At 42.7% G+C, this 16,147-nt stretch overlaps 1 protein-coding gene across 1 annotated transcript in view; it reads left to right on the top strand.

Moving 5' to 3' along the window:
- Window positions 1-9,264: 9,264 nt before the first annotated feature.
- The window catches only part of NOTUM (notum, palmitoleoyl-protein carboxylesterase), a 78,618-nt gene continuing 71,735 nt past the window's right edge, over window positions 9,265-16,147 (top strand). The window contains exon 1 of the mRNA XM_077458860.1: window positions 9,265-9,844. The gene's annotated coding sequence lies outside the window, so the exon portion shown is untranslated. The remainder of the gene's footprint in view (window positions 9,845-16,147) is intronic.

The raw sequence follows: 16,147 nt of genomic DNA, 5'->3' as shown, positions 1-16,147 counted from the left end.
TTGCATCCTAACAACAAACAATAGCAATAACCACCTGCATCCTAACAACAAATAATAGCAATTACCGCCTGCATCCTAACAACAAATAATAGCAATAACCGCCTGCATCCTAACAACAAATAATAGCAATAGCCGCCTGCATCCTAACAATGAATAATAGCAATAACTGCCTGCATCCTAGCAACGAATAATAGCAATAACCACTTGCATCCCAACAACAAATAATAGCAATAACCGCCTGCATCCTAACAACAAATAATAGCAATAACCGCCTGCATCCTAGCAATGAATAATAAAAATACCCCCCTGCATCCTAACAACAAATAATAGAAATAACCCCCTGCATCCTAACAACAAATAATAGCAATAACCGCCTGCATCCTAACAACAAATAATAGTAATAACCGCCTGCATCCTAGCAATGAATAATACCCATGACATCTGTGTCCTAGCAACAAAGGATGCTAGGTATCAGAATTAATTTGCATCCTAGCAACAGGAGGACCCTTTATACGCAGGATCTCGCTGGCAGCTTCTGCACAGTAAAACGTGAATTAAACAATGGATACAAATATGCCTTAACGCACGTCAACGCACATACTTTTTTTTTGTGCATTGTGGTGTAAACGAGCCTTTATCGCCAATATATGTATATATATGTAAGACACGTGAACCCATGGGCTCGGGAGGTATATGTTTTTTGCATAATGGCCAGTTCTAGGAATCCAGACAATGGTGGTTTTAGCCAAATCCGAACACAAATAATTCCTGCATTCCGGAACTATTTGCATGATGATTTTTACATAAGGTACATTGATAAACAGATGTGTCCTGCGTCAGTGGCTAGACACAGCGCCTGTCGGATTTCTTCCTAGGCTGTTTTTTTTTTTTATTTGTGCCATGGACTTTTTTTTTTTTTTACAGCTAAGCAAATGATGAGATATACGAAGGATTGTGCAACTAGGGCCCATTTGTTATTGTCATCTGCAGCCTTAAAGCGGACCTCTCCTGTCTAAAGATATCATACGGGATTCGCCCCCTCTCTCTTTTTTGTCCTGATTAATGAGCAACCCTAAATTTTACAGTTGTCACAGGAACAGGAAGTAAGGGGAAATCTTTCCCACGGGGTTTACCAATTCCAGTGACAACTGTCTAGGGATTTCCCCTCATTCAGGTGCGATTTGGGTTCTTGCACACTGATGCGTTTTTTTACCGTGCTAAAAACGCAACAAAAACGCATTACCTTTGAATCCTATGGGACTCTTCACACCACTTCGCTGTGGGTGCGGTGCGTTTTTTAAAAAAAAAGTCCTGTTTGCCTCATCTTTGGTGCGGTTTTGAAAAACACCCAAAAAAAACGTAGGTCTCCATTGAAATGAATAGAAGACGCGACCAAAAAAAAAAAACGCAACAAAAATGAACCTGCCCAAATTTCACAGGTGCATGCTCCAGAACTACGCCTTAACTGCTTGCCGACCAGCCGCCGTCATTATACCGCTGCAGGTCGGCACGTTCCCGCGAGCCGCCGTAGCTGTACGTCGGCATCCTTTAAGCGGAATAGTAGGCACACGCACCCGCTGCACTGCGGGGGCGCCAATGCACATGGCCAACGATCACGGCGACCGCCAGCCTCGTGGGCGCAAGAGGCAGAACACAGAAGTGTGTGTGTAAACGCACAAATCCCTGTTCTGTTCTGAGAGGAGTGACAGATCGTGAGTTCCTAATAGCTAGAAATCACGATCTGTCATCTCTTATAGTCAGTCCCCTCCCCCTACAGTTAGAACACAGTCAGGGAACACATTTAACCCCTTGATCGCCCCCTAGTGTTAACCCCTTCCCTGCCAGTGACATTTATACAGTAATCAGTGCATTTTTATAGCAGCGATCACTGTATAATTGTTAATCGTTCTAAAATGGTGTCAAAAGTGTCCGATGTGTCCGCCATAACATCCCAGTCACAATAAAAAATCACTGATCGCCACCATTACTAGTAAAAAAAAAAAAAAAAATGAATAATAAAAATGCCATAAATCTATACCCTATTTTGTAGACGCTATAACTTTTGCGCAAACCAATCAATATACGCTTGTTGCGATTTTTATTACCAAAAATATGTAGAAGAATGCATATCGGCCTAAACTGAGAAAAAAAATAGCTTTTTTAAAAAAAAATTGGGGATATTTATTATAGCGAAAAGTACAAAGTATTGTGTTTTTTTTTTAATTGTCGCACTTTTTATGTTTATAGCACAAAAAATTAAAACCGCAGAGGCGATCAAATACCACCAAAAGACATTCATTTTCCAGAAATTGAAAAATTATTCATATGATTCATATTCGAAAACTATTCGATTTCAAAAAAACTATTCGAATTTGAAAAGTTTTCCAATTTCCAAAGAGAATAAAATAGAAATATATATATATATATATATATATATATATATATATATATATATATATACACAGTGGTGTGAAAAAGTGTTTGCCCCCTTCCTCATTTCCTGTTTCTTTGCATGTTTGTCACACTTAAGTGTTTCGGAACATCAAACCAATTTAAACAATAGTCAAGGACAACACAAGTAAACACAAAATGCAATTTGTAAATGAAGGTGTTTATTATTAAAAGGTGAAAAAAAATCCAAACCATCATGGCCCTGTGTGAAAAAGTGATTGCCCCCTAAACCTAATAACTGGTTGGGCCACCCTTAGCAGCAACAACTGCAACCAAGCGTTTGCGATAACGTGCAATGAGGCTTTTACAGCGTCCTGGAGGAATTTTGGCCCACTCATCTTTGCAGAATTGTCCTAATTCAGTTACATTAGAGGGTTTTCGAGCATGAACTGCCTTTTTAAGGTCATACCACAGCATCTCAATAGGATTCAGGTCAGGACTTTGGCTAGGCCACTCCAAAGTCTTCATTTTGTTTTTCTTCAGCCATTCGGTGGTGGACTTGCTGGTGTGTTTAGGATCATTGTCCTGCTGCAGAACCCAAGTTCGTTTCAGCTTGAGTACACGAACAGATGGTCGGACATTCTCCTTCAGGATCTCTTGGTAGACAGCAGAATTCATAGTTCCTTTTATCACGGCAAGTCTTCCAGGTCCTGAAGCAGCAAAACAGCCCCAGACCATCACACTACCACCACCATATTTTACTGTTGGTATAATGTTCTTTTTATGAAATGCAGTGTTCCTTCTACGCCAGATATACTTGGACACACACCTTCCAAAGAGTTCCACTTTTGTCTCATCGGTCCACAGAATGTTGTCCCAAAAGTCTTGGGGATCATCAAGATGTGTTGTGGAGAAATTGAGACGAGCTTTGATGTTCTTTTTGCTCAGCAGTGGTTTTCTCCTTGGAACTCTGCCATGCAGGCCATTTTTGCCCAGTCTTTTCCTGATGGTGGAGGCATGAACGCTGACCTTAACTGAGGCAAGTGAGGCCTGCAGTTCCTTGGACGTTGTTGTGGGGTCTTTTGTGACCTCTTGGATGAGTCGTCGCTGCGCTCTTGGGGTAATTTTGGGCGGCCGCCCACTCCTGGGAAGGTTCACCACTGTTCCATGTCTTCGCCATTTGTGGATAATGGCTCTCACTGGGGTTCGCTGGATTCCCAAAGCTTTGGAAATGGCTTTATAACCCTTTCCAGACTGATAGATCTCAATTACTTTCTTTCTCAATTGTTCCTGAATTTCTTTGGGTCTCGGCATGATGTGTAGCTTTTAAGGATCTTCTGGTGGACCTTACTGTGTCAAGCAGCTCCTATTTAAGTGATGCCTTGATTGTGAACAGGTGTGGCAATAATCAGGCCTGGGTGTGGCTAGAGAAATTGAACTCAGGTGTGGACAACCACAGTTATAGTATGTTTTAACAAGGGGGGCAATCACTTTTTCACACAGGGCCATGATGGTTTGGATTTTTTTTCACCTTTAATAATAAACACCTTCATTTACAAATTGCATTTTGTGTTTACTTGTGTTGTCCTTGACTATTGTTTAAATTGGTTTGATGTTCCGAAACACTTAAGTGTGACAAACATGCAAAGGAACAGGAAATGAGGAAGGGGGCAAACACTTTTTCACACCACTGTATATATATATATTTCTATTCTATTCCTTTATTTTCTATTTCAATTCAAATTCAAAAACTATACAAATTCAAAAAGTTTTCCAATTTCCAAAGAGAATAAAATAGAATATATAATAAAGGAATAGAATAGAAAAAAAATATTTTTCTATTCTATTCCTTTATTTTCTATTCTATTTTATTCTTTTTGGAAATTGGAAAATGATTCAAATTTAAAAACTAATCGAACTCAAAAAAGTTTTCCAATTTCTACAGAGAATAGAAAATAAAGAAATAGAATAGAAAAAATGTATTCATTTTTTTTTCTATTCTATTCCTTTATTTTCCATTCTATTTTACTATTTTGGGAAATTGGAAAACTATTCAAATCCAAAAACTATTTGAATTTGAAAAGTTTTCCAATTTCCAAAGAGAATAAAATAGAATAGAAAATAAATAAATAGAATAGAATTTTTTTTTTCTATTCTATCTCTCTATTTTCTATAATATTTTATTCTTTTTGGAAATTGGAAAACTATTCAGATTCGAAAACTATTTGAAATTGATTCAAAAATTCTTATAATTCATTTGAAAACGAATAAACAAAATGAATTCCGAAAATGAATGAAACAAATTTAACTAAACGAATTTATGCAAGTAACGAATCGAAACTATACAAAGTTGTTTTTTTTTCATGTCTATTGCAAATGATGCGCTGCACAAAATTGACGTCCTTTTTTTCCCCACAAATAGAGCTTTCTTTTGGTGGCAACCAACGGCCAGGGTTGTCGGGAAGAGGCCCTTGTCCTCATCAACATGGGGACAAGGTGCTTTGGGGTGGGGGGGCCGCGCGGGAAAAGTCCGCTCATTTCAAAAGTACGGCGGACTGGCACACACACGGCCGGATTCGAGTCCGGCGGGAAGATTGGAGTGCAAAACTACTTTCTAAGTCCGCCGTACTTTCGGGTCAAAAAAGTATGCCGGAGGCTACACACGGGGGGATTGTCTGGCGGACTTCAGTTTGCCGGACTTTTCCACCCACTTGTTTGATTGTGTGTACGCGGCATAACTGTCATATTGGTTGTGCTCTCAACCAAACTGTCAAACCATCCAATGGCTGGCGTTTTCGACCAAAAAAAAAATTAGAAAATCTGTAATTTGGACAGATGGTTAATTTTCTGTCCAGTTGAGGTGAACCCATTGGTTTAACAGTTTTGAAAAACCCTTCCATTCCCAGCAGTTGCTGGAATCTAACTGTCACATTGGTTGTGCTCTCAACCAAACTGTCAAACCATCCAATGGCTGGTGTCAGAACTGATCACATGGGCAGCACCATTGTAGTTAAAGAACAAACAGAGGCCAAGATGGCCGCTTCCTTGTCTGAAAACAATAGGAGGGTTTACTTCCACTTGAATGGCCACAAGTCGAGAATCAGTTGTGACATTTTTGAACTGAAACATTGAAAGACAAGTTTGAAAAATTATATATTGAAAGGTTAATGTGTTTCTCGCCCATGAAAAATTGAACTCTTGGTACTGCGCATATGTGACCCAGAAGCAAAAAATGAACAGCTGATTCATGTATGTCTATTGAACAATTTATCACTTGAAAATTCGATCATTAAATTTCGATCATTACAGGATGGCGATATAGTTTGCTCTCACAACCGCGTGTTTGTTTTTTTCGAAAATGCATTCAAACTATTTTTCGGCTGGTATATGGCTAACGTTAGGCTATCCATATGTTATGCAATTTTCGGGTTAAAGGAAGAAAATCGCTTGATTCCCTCCATCGACATTCAGCCCAGGTTCACACTAGCGCCATCTTAGACATGGCATGTGATTCGCACCCGCACTGCAGGTGCCGATCGCATGCGATGTCTGTGAGATGCGACTTCGGCCATACAGTTGTATGGCTGAACTCGCATTAAATTTGCAGGAAAAAAGTGCAGGGACCCCTCCCCCCCGCACTGAAATCGGATAGCATGGCTGTTCTCACCTATGCGATCCGATTCCTGTGCAAGTTCACAGTTCACACTGCGATCTGTGAACCCATCTGGGGTTGTCAGTTGCATTTTATTGAACACTGCAGCAGAGAGCAGTGAGAACTGCCTGCGGGAGAGATGCGATGCGGGAACCGACGCTGTAATCGCACTGATTCGCATCATGGTGAACCTAGGTGTTGGTAGGGGAATCCCTCCCACAGCACTACTGTATTCTGACAGCGAGAGGGGTTCCCCGCTGCCAAAATACAATGATCACTGCTGCCGGCAGGGCCGTCTTTAATATTGATTGGACCCTGGGCAAACATTTTCTTGGGCTCCCCCCCCCCCCATGCAATTTCACTCTTTACCCGTTCTGAGACATATAATAAATAGCAGCTAGACTCAAAATCATTTTACTGAATCAGATCAGACAGGGATTGTGATTGTTGGCCAGAGGTATCATTATCGCACACTGACTGGCTGTTATAGGTTGCAGCACACATCATGGCTCACTGATTATTTGCTAGAGGTTACAGCATATGACTTCTGCATGTTGATTGGTTGCTAGAGATTACTGTACATCAATACTGCTCACTGATTGGTTGTTAGAGGTTACTGGACATCCTTACCACTCACTAAGCAGTTGCTAGAGGTCACTGCACATTATTAGTGCTCACTGATTGGTTGCTAGAGACTACTCACAGTCTGTGGCTATTTACATATTAATGCAGATTACTTACATGTAAATACAGGGTCTGCAGTTGAGTCATGGCAATAGGGCAGAGCTGGGCAGCATTAGTAACAGAACTTCACACTGAGATATTGGGACACAGCACACGACTAAAACTTCATGGGACAAGGGAATTTAAACTGGGATAGTTGACAAGTATGAGGCAGTTGCTTTGAGCCCCACAACAATGATGGGGCCCAGGGCAGCTGCCTCTTTTGCCCTGCCTTAAAGACGGCCCTAGCTGCTGGCTATGGTAGCGGCAGTGATCATACGAAAGAAAACAACAGGCTGGTTGTACCAAAGTTAACCGCTAGATCGACTTCGGTACAACCAGCCTGCCTATAGATGGATCAAAATTCAGATCGAATTTCGCTCTGTCTAGGGCCGGCTTTAGGTGCTAGTTCGTACCACATGTGCTCTAGTGCTTTTTCTTCTGCATCCAAAAAGCATAGAAAGTAGGCAATATGGTTTTCAATGGCATAGTTCACACCAGTGCTTGCAGTTCCAGTGCGTTCCTATTCCAGAAAACAAAAAAAAGTACTGTACTGGAACGTGGTAAAACGCATCAAACACACCGGAACGCACCCAAATGCATCAAAAATGCACGGACCCCAGGAGAGTGAAAATAAAATACAGAAAAAAAAATGATCTGGAACACATCTGGAAATGCATAAAAAATGCACCAAAAAAGCACCAGAAAGCACCCAAAAGCATCATAAATGCACCAGATCCCAGTACAGTGGGGGGTAAAAAATGGAAAAAAAAAGAAAAAAAACAAAAAACGCATCAAAAACGCACTGGACCCCAGGAGAGTGAAAAAAAGACAAAAAAATAAAATCATCTGGAAATGTATAAAAAATGCAACAAAAAAGCACCGAAATGCACCCAAAAACATCAAAAATGCACCGGACCCCAGTACAGTGGGAAAAAAAACTGAAAAAAAAGAAGAAAAAATTCATCTGGAACACATAACAAATGCAACAAAAAAGCACTAGAACGCATCAAAAACACACATGCAGAAATACATCCAGATCTGGAGTGTGTTTTTGGGGTGTGAAATGGTCCTTAGACTTTTCAATGGAAATATGTCGGGGAGGGTTGATGGGGACACCCACTAAGTATATTTTAAGGAACTGTCTGAAATCCGTGCAGTGTATGGCCGGCCAAAATTGGTCCTAGTATGTGTATATATGGATATGAGGTAAGGACTAGGGATGAGCTCAAGCGTGTGCAGATCCTGCTCCAAACCCACATGGGCGAGCCCACCGGAAGGCTGTCACCTGTACTGGGCCAATCATCTGCAGCCAAGGCATTCCCCGCCCTCCACCTGCACATACATGCGGTTGCAGGATTGGGGAACACCATGACCATTTATGATTGGCCCAGTCCTTTGACACCTTCCTGGTGGGCTCGCTCTCCTGGGTTCCCGACTAGGACCCTGAACATACCTGAGCTCATCCCTAATAGGGGCCTTAACATAGCTCCCAAATGTCTCTGATTTTGAGGGTCTGTGCCTGATTTGGACCCTCTGTCCCTCATTTGTCCCTCATTTTGGTCTGATCTATATAGTTGTATATAAAATGCACTTTTTATCTATCAAAAAGTGTTTTCCAGCATTAAACCTTTCATCCAAATTCTACACTGCTGCATTTGTAAATTCCAAAAGCCAATATAAAGGAATAGTAGTGGTAAAAAAAAAAAAAAAAAGCACTTGTGGGTTCAACCAATCTTGTTTTTTTGTACAATTCTCCTTTAAGGGGGTGTGGCAAGGGGGTGTGTCCTATGCCTGCATACTTTTACTGATAGGTGTCCCTCATTCCCGTCTCAGAAAGTTGGGAGGTATGACTTAAATTGTAAGTTCCTTGAAGGGTAAGGACCATTGTGAATGTTCAAATTATTAAATGTAGAAAGTTGGGAGGTATGCCTTAAATTGTAAGTTCCTTGAAGGGTAAGGGCCAATGTGAATGTTCAAATTATTAAATGTAGAAAGTTGGGAGGTATGCCTTAAATTGTAAGTTCCTTGAGGGTAAGGGCCAATGTGAATGTACAAATTATAAAATGTTTAGTAAATTGTGGGCGCCATATAAATGCCTGTATGAAATATTAATAATGACTAGCACTTCTGATGCTCATGGTCGCCAAGGCGAGCGCAATCGCCAATGCGCAATTCTCAGATCTGTTGTTAAAGATCCCCAGGTCTTAGCTCCACATGCACCCTGAGAAAAAATACAAAAAAAACAAAAAGGTGTCCCACTACAATGATGCGCTTAGGTGCCCCTGACCCCCCTGTGCTATTTTATTAGGAATATCTCCTCTGTGTAGTCCAGGCCCCCCTCCCCTCCTGAGCCCTCCTCCTCCTCCCCTTCATCTCAGTCTCTGCTGGGACGGATGTGGGACTTGCTTGATCTAATCTGCAGCAGTTATTCAGTCCTTTGTAACTTTTTTTTTTTTTACTTTTTTTTTCGCCTTTTCAGCTCCTCTCAAGTTACCTGCTATTTACCCACTAAAGACCCCTAAGTGACTTCACCCTGATGACTTTAACGGCTCTTTAATGAGGAAATGGCAAGCCTTTGGGAAGGGGAGGTCCAGGCTGCCCTTAAAGGGTTAATTTAAAGCCCCCTCCTCCTGCCCCCTTAGTGCAGTTTATTCCAAATCCCCAGATCCAGAGCTTCGCACACACAGACAGTCTGCTGAGCCCTGAGCAGGCATTGCTTGGTGCAGATCTGGAACTGCAAAGAGAGATCAGATAGATCCCAGTGTATCTGCCCTGAGCGAAATCACCTTCCCACCCACCTCCATCCATCCATCCGTCAAAGGTGGCTTCATTCATAAGCAGCATTTCTAGGGGCTCGCCAGGACCCGCTGAAGTTCCACTTCCCACTGAATTTAGGATTGGGCTCCCCTTAGGCTCCATTGGGAGGTTGAGCAGAGTGGATTTCATCTTGTGTTTCCTCAACTTTTGCAAGGAACTGGTTCATCTGCACCTGTCCATCCCTGCGATTGACCTTGGACTCTTATTACGGAAAGAGGAGTGCCTCGCTTTGGAGATCGGTGACCTGCAATCCACAAGGTACCTATTTCTTTTGATTACCTAGTTGCCAGCTGTCCCTTAGGCTAGCCATAAATATGACATAGTTGCCAGCTGTTTCATACGCTAGCTATAGACACTTCTTGGTTGCCAGCTGTCCCGTAGGCTAGCCATAGAGATTACATAATTGCCCGCTGTCCCGTAGACTAGCTATGAAGATTACATAGTTGCCCGCTGTCCCGTAGACTAGCTATGAAGATTACATAGTTGCCCGCTGTCCCGTAGACTAGCTATGAAGATTCCATAGTTGCCCGCTGTCCCGTAGACTAGCTATGAAGATTACATAGTTGCCCGCTGTCTCATAAGCTAGCTATAGAAGTTGCATAGTTGCCTACTCTCCTGTAGGCTAGTCTTCTAGATACATAGTTGCCAGCTGTCCCATAGGTTAGTCCTAGAGATACATAGTTGCCAACTGGTTCTGTAGGCTTTCCATAGAGATTACATAGTTCTCCGCTGTCTCATAAGCTAGCTATAGAAGTTACATAGTTGCTCACTATACTGTAGGCTAGCTATAGAGATAATGGTTGCCCACTGCCCCATAGGCTAGCTATTGAAGTTAGTTATTCATAGTTGCTAGCTCTCCCGTAGGCTAGTCTTATAGATCCATTGTTGCCAGCTGTCCCATAGGTTAGTCTTGGAGATGCATAGTTGGCAACTGTTCTGTAGGCTTGCCATAGAGACCACATAGTTGCCCACTACCCCGTAAACTAGCTATAGAGACCACGTAGTTGCCCACTGCACCGTAGGCTAGCTATAGAGACCACGTAGTTGCCCACTGCCCCGTAGGCTAGCTATAGAGACCACGTAGTTGCCCACTGCCCCGTAGGCTAGCTATAGAGACCACGTAGTTGCCCACTGCCCCGTAGGCTAGCTATAGAGACCACGTAGTTGCCCACTGCCCCGTAGGCTAGCTATAGAGACCACGTAGTTGCCCACTGCACCGTAGGCTAGCTATAGAGACCACGTAGTTGCCCACTGCACCGTAGGCTAGCTATAGAGACCACGTAGTTGCCCACTGCACCGTAGGCTAGCTATAGAGACCACGTAGTTGCCCACTGCACCGTAGGCTAGCTATAGAGACCACGTAGTTGCCCACTGCACCGTAGGCTAGCTATAGAGACCACGTAGTTGCCCACTGCACCGTAGGCTAGCTATAGAGACCACGTAGTTGCCCACTGCACCGTAAACTAGCTATAGAGACCACGTAGTTGCCCACTGCCCCGTAGGCTAGCTATAGAGATATGTTCCGTAGGTTAGCCATAGATATTACATAGTTGCCAGCCATCGTGTAGATTAGCCATAGACCTGAGACCATTCTTTTCGCAGATTTCTCAAACTAAACGTTGTTCTGCAAATGGTAATGATTATCTGTAAAGCATATTGGTCAAAAGAGTTGTCCATGCCCAATAATTGTGTAAAATTGTTTTGAATATTTTAAGAACCTGGGGGTCTGATTAAAAAAACAAAAAAATTATAATTTCCAGGGTAAAAGTAAATTTTTTTTTTTTGTGTGTTCAAAAAGGCTTTCACGAGAAGAATCTTTCTTAAACTGCCTACACACTTTACAATCTGCTTGTACAATCCAGAGCGTTAGGTTGGATAAACAAAAACAAAAAAAAAAAAAAATTCTGACAACTGAGAGGTTAGAGAAGTGCATTCATAGCACAGAGTGGGAGGTATGTGGTAAGCTTTAGATTGTAGCATGAGTGGCTAGATAGACAATTTGGAATGATTTCATAAAAAGCCTATCCAGCTCATCATTATCGCTCTGTACGATCCTATCCAAATCTGCCATATACCTTGGATCTCGTGTAGACCCACAAATGTATGAGTTTAGTAGCTCATGCAATTAAATTGTAACATGTGATAATGTTTATTTTTTTTATTTTTTTTTGAGAAATGTTTGTTTTTCTTTAGGGCGCCATCCTATGGCTTTAGGTAGCCAGCTTTCAAAAACTAGGTTTTGAGGGACTGTTCCTCGAAGTGATCGCACAATAAAATTTTTTTTTATTTTTTTATTATTATTATTATTTCTGTTATGCTTTATGGAGAACACTGAGTAATTCATATCTGTCCCTTCCCTCCAAAGGAGCTTGCAATCTAATGGTACTATCACGCTGGTACGTACACAGTAGGATCGATTTGGGTGCAATCTAGTTGACCTGCTAGAGTGTTTTTAGATTTTGGTGTGTGATGGGATTAATGGGATTACCTCTTCTTCATCTGATTGCAATTTACTAATTATTGATATTTATTTTTTTATTATATATATATAATATATTTACAATTTCCCCCCCCGTTTGTATTGCTGTCTCTGTACCCACTGGTATAGTTGTCACCAGAACAAGGGGTGAGGGTAAATTTTCCAACTGGGATCCCTGTTGGGTCGATAATGGCCTTGGATGGGATTTCCTCTGATTTTTGGTTGTGTCTCCAGGACAGGAAGTGAGGGGAAATCTCCCTTACCAGGCACAGACAGTGTGGTGAAAGTTTTCCCCCTCCAAACTGTGATGTCTGTTGTTTTCAATATCTGTCTTAGACCCCTTTCACACTGGGGTGCTTTGCAGGCGCTACATCGCTAAAAATGGCTGAAAGAGCCGCTCCTGTGTCTCCAGTGTGAAAGCCGGAGGGCTTTCACACTGGAGCGGTGCGCTCGCAGGACGCTAAAAGTCCTGCTAGCAGCATCTTTGGAGTGGTGAAGGAGCAGTGTTTATACCTCTCCTCCACCGCTCCGGCCCTTTGAAATCAATGGGCAGCACGGTTATACCGCCGGAAAAGAGCTGCTGCAGCAGCGCTTTGCGAGTGGTTTTACCCCTTTCTCGGCCGCTAGCGGGGGTAAAAGCACCCCGCTAGCGGACAAACAGTCGCAAAATTGATGGTAAAGCACCGCTAAAAATAGCAGCTCTTTACCACCGACGCACCCACTGCCCTAGTGTGAAAGGGGCCTTTAGAGGGGATTTCCTCTGATTTCCTGTTGCATCTCAAGGACAGGAAGTTTCGGGAAATCTCCCTAATGAGGCATAGACAGCAAAACATAAACAGACAAGAGGTTTTACCCTTCCCCCTTTTCCAATTGTGATGCCTGTTGTTTCAATACTTGTCTTGGGCTCTATTCACAGCAATGCGGCTTTTTTTTTAGAAACGCAGGAAATGTAGTATTTTTATTTATTTATTTTAACACTGGTTCCTATGGAGAACACTCCCATCAATGCAAGTTTTTGCCTCTGTTTTTTTTTTTGGAAAGGGTCGGACGCAAAAACGCAGCTTTTTATTTTTTATTTTTTGTTCAATAAACTTCAATGGAGACGCTGCAGAAAAGCATGTTGTGCGTTTTTTTTTTTTTTTTTTTTTTTTTAGCACGTTTTTGATGAATTTTGCATTATTTGATGTGCCCAACAACAAATTTGGCAAACAGAAAAAAAAAAAGCATAAAATTGCAAAACGCGTGTCTGAAAGCACAGAAAAAAAGCACTGCAAAAATGCTCAAAAGCAACATGCATAGGTGTGAATGGTGCATTGGAGGCGCTTTGTTATGATTTTCCTGTTGCATCTACAGGACAGGAAGTTTTGGGAAATCTCCCTAATGAGGCACAGAGAGCAAAAAGTAAACCAACAGGTTTTAACCCTTCCCTTCTCTAGCCAAAAGCAAAAAAAAAAATTGGCTTTATATACACTTTAGAATAGAGGTAAAAAGCTTAATGTTTGGCACTTATGCCTTGCAGCATCAGGGTCCTCAGCTTGATGCCCAACCAGGACACTATCTGCATGGAGTTTGTGTGTTGTCCCTCGTCCCCATTCTCCGGTTCAGGGACGAATCTTTGCCTGAATTCGGCCCTGAAACTGAGTTAAAGGCGGCTGCGGAGGGAACTCCGCCCCAGAGATATGTGAATGGGCTCCATAGAGGGTCGGGTCACATTCTCATGCTATGCGAATTGGCTGCATAGAAACCCGCGTCCAATTCATAGGTGTCAACCCAGCCTCAGATGCTAAGCTCCTTGACAGTAGGGACTGATGTGAATGTACAAAAGGTAAAGTGCTGCATAAATTATCGGTTCTATATAAATACCTGTAATGAAAAAATAATTTTATATTTTTCTATTGATAAAGAACTTGCCGGTTTAAGGCTCCATTCACATTAGTGCATCTCGAAAGTCACATGAGTTCCAGACTTTGATGCGACCTTTTTGGTGCAATTTTGATCTGACTTTACATTCTATGGACCAAAGTCGCTGTGACTTTAAATTGCATCGATTTTGAGTGGGTGCCATTGCAAAGAATGGGGTTCGATTTGTCATGCAACTTTGATATCCAAAGTCACATAACTAATCAAATGTTAATGAAGCCTTATTGTCAAAGCTTAATGGAGTATGCTGAAGTTAGACCAGTGGTCATCAACCCTGTCCTCGGGGGCCCACTAACAGGCCAGGTTTCCAAGATAACTGAAATACATGACAGGTGATATCATTTGCTGCCCAGTAATTGCAGTATTCTAGTCTGCATCTCTCCAAGGTAATACATAAAATCTGGCCTGTTAGGCTGCTTTCACACTGGGGCGGTATTCAGGCGTTGCAGCGCTAAAAATATCGCCTGTGTAGCGCCTGAAAAAAAACGGCCCCTTTCCCTCCAGTGTGAAAGCCGGAGGGCTTTCACACTGGAGCGATGCTCTGGCAGGACGGTGAAAAAAGTTCTGCTAGCCGCAACTTTGGAGCGGTGAAGGAGCGGTGTATTCACCGTTCCTATACTGCTCCTACCCATTGAAATCAATGGGACACCGCGGCAATACCGCCGGCAAAGCGCCGCTGCAGCGGCGCTTTGCGGGCGGGTTTAACCCTTTTTCGGCCACTAGCGGGGGTTAAAACCACCCCGCTAGCGCCCGCAGACCGCCGCTAAAACGACGGTAAAGCGCCGCTAAAAATAGCGGCGCTTTACCGCCGACGCCGCTCCCGCCCCAGTGTGAAAGCAGCCTTAGTGGGCCCTGAGGACAGGGTTGATGACCACTGAGTTAGATAGCTTGTTAATATGCACAGCTGCATCAGTTTTAGTAAATCTCCCCGTGAACCTGAATATGGTTGTCTGCACCACTGTCCTCCTTGGACATTGAATGTGTTGGTGCGTTTACTGTATGGCACATTCATCGTATGGTGGACACCCTGATCTAAAATGGAGGCTGCCGCAAAAGTAGACCTAGATGCATCATGGTGCCATCTCACATACGCAAGGAAGTAACAAACGATTCTTGGCACCGGCAATCTGTGAGGTCAGCGTGCATCAAGCATATTATCCGTTGATGCTTCATTATGTAATTGAGTACATATGCTTAATGATCCAGCAAGAAATTTATAAAGCACAGCAACTCGGAGCGTTCAGTCGGTAACCATCCTTCTCCGTTCTGCTTTCTATTAACCAATCAAAATCTGGAACCGATGTCGTCATATTTAGACCAGTACAAGAAAAATTCAAGGGCTGGATTGAGGGACATCTGTACTGAGATATTGGCACCTCGACCCATGCTGCCGCTTGGAGAATTGAAGTCGGAGAGAGCCAGACAGATGGCATTTCTAGAAGGTCAGCAATGGCAGCCTACGTAGTTCTTTCCCAGTATTATGAGCATACAGGATTTGTATAGGGCCAACAGTTTGCGCAACGCTGTACAATCTAAAGGGAAGACCGTACAGTTATTACAATAAAATTAGAAACAAGAGGGTTAAGAGGAACCCTGCTTGTAAGAGCTTACAATCTAATAGGCTGGGGCAAGTGGTATAACCTGTGGGAGATGAGCTGATGGAAGAGTTAAAGGTCCAGTTGTTAGCTGGAGGCGAGATAGGCTTCCCTGAGGAGGTGAGTTTTCAGGGATCTCCTAAAGGCGTCCAGAGTAGGAGATAGCTGCACAGATTTAGGCTGGATTTGCACTACAGTCCATTTAACATGGTTTCCTATGGAACACGTTCTGTAGTGCAAATCTGCAAAAAGCACTAAAACTGCATAGGTGTGAATCCAGCCTAAGGTAGAGAGTTTCAGAGGATGGGAGAGGCTCTGGAGAAATCCTGGAGATGAGCATGGGAGGAGGAGATTTGAGAACAGGAGGTCTTGGGGAGGAGAGGAGCAGAAGGTTTGGAAGATATTTGCAGACAAGATTGGCGATGTAGTTCGGGCAGAGTATCTGTTTTCTGGAGCTCGGGAATAAAGACCGCAAGACACCTTTTCGCCCAAACTTTGTGAGGATACAGAATCTTTTTTAATGACAAGATTATATATACTTAAAAGGATGAGAGCTGAAATCAAAGA

The sequence above is a fragment of the Lithobates pipiens genome, unplaced genomic scaffold (genome assembly GCF_037356315.1).
Source record: "Lithobates pipiens isolate NorthernLeopardFrog02 unplaced genomic scaffold, aLitPip1_a1.2 Scaffold_28, whole genome shotgun sequence".
NCBI classification, from domain to species: domain Eukaryota; kingdom Metazoa; phylum Chordata; class Amphibia; order Anura; family Ranidae; genus Lithobates; species Lithobates pipiens.
Note: the sequence above shows the minus strand (reverse complement) of the source record. Positions and strands in the feature narration are given on the sequence as shown.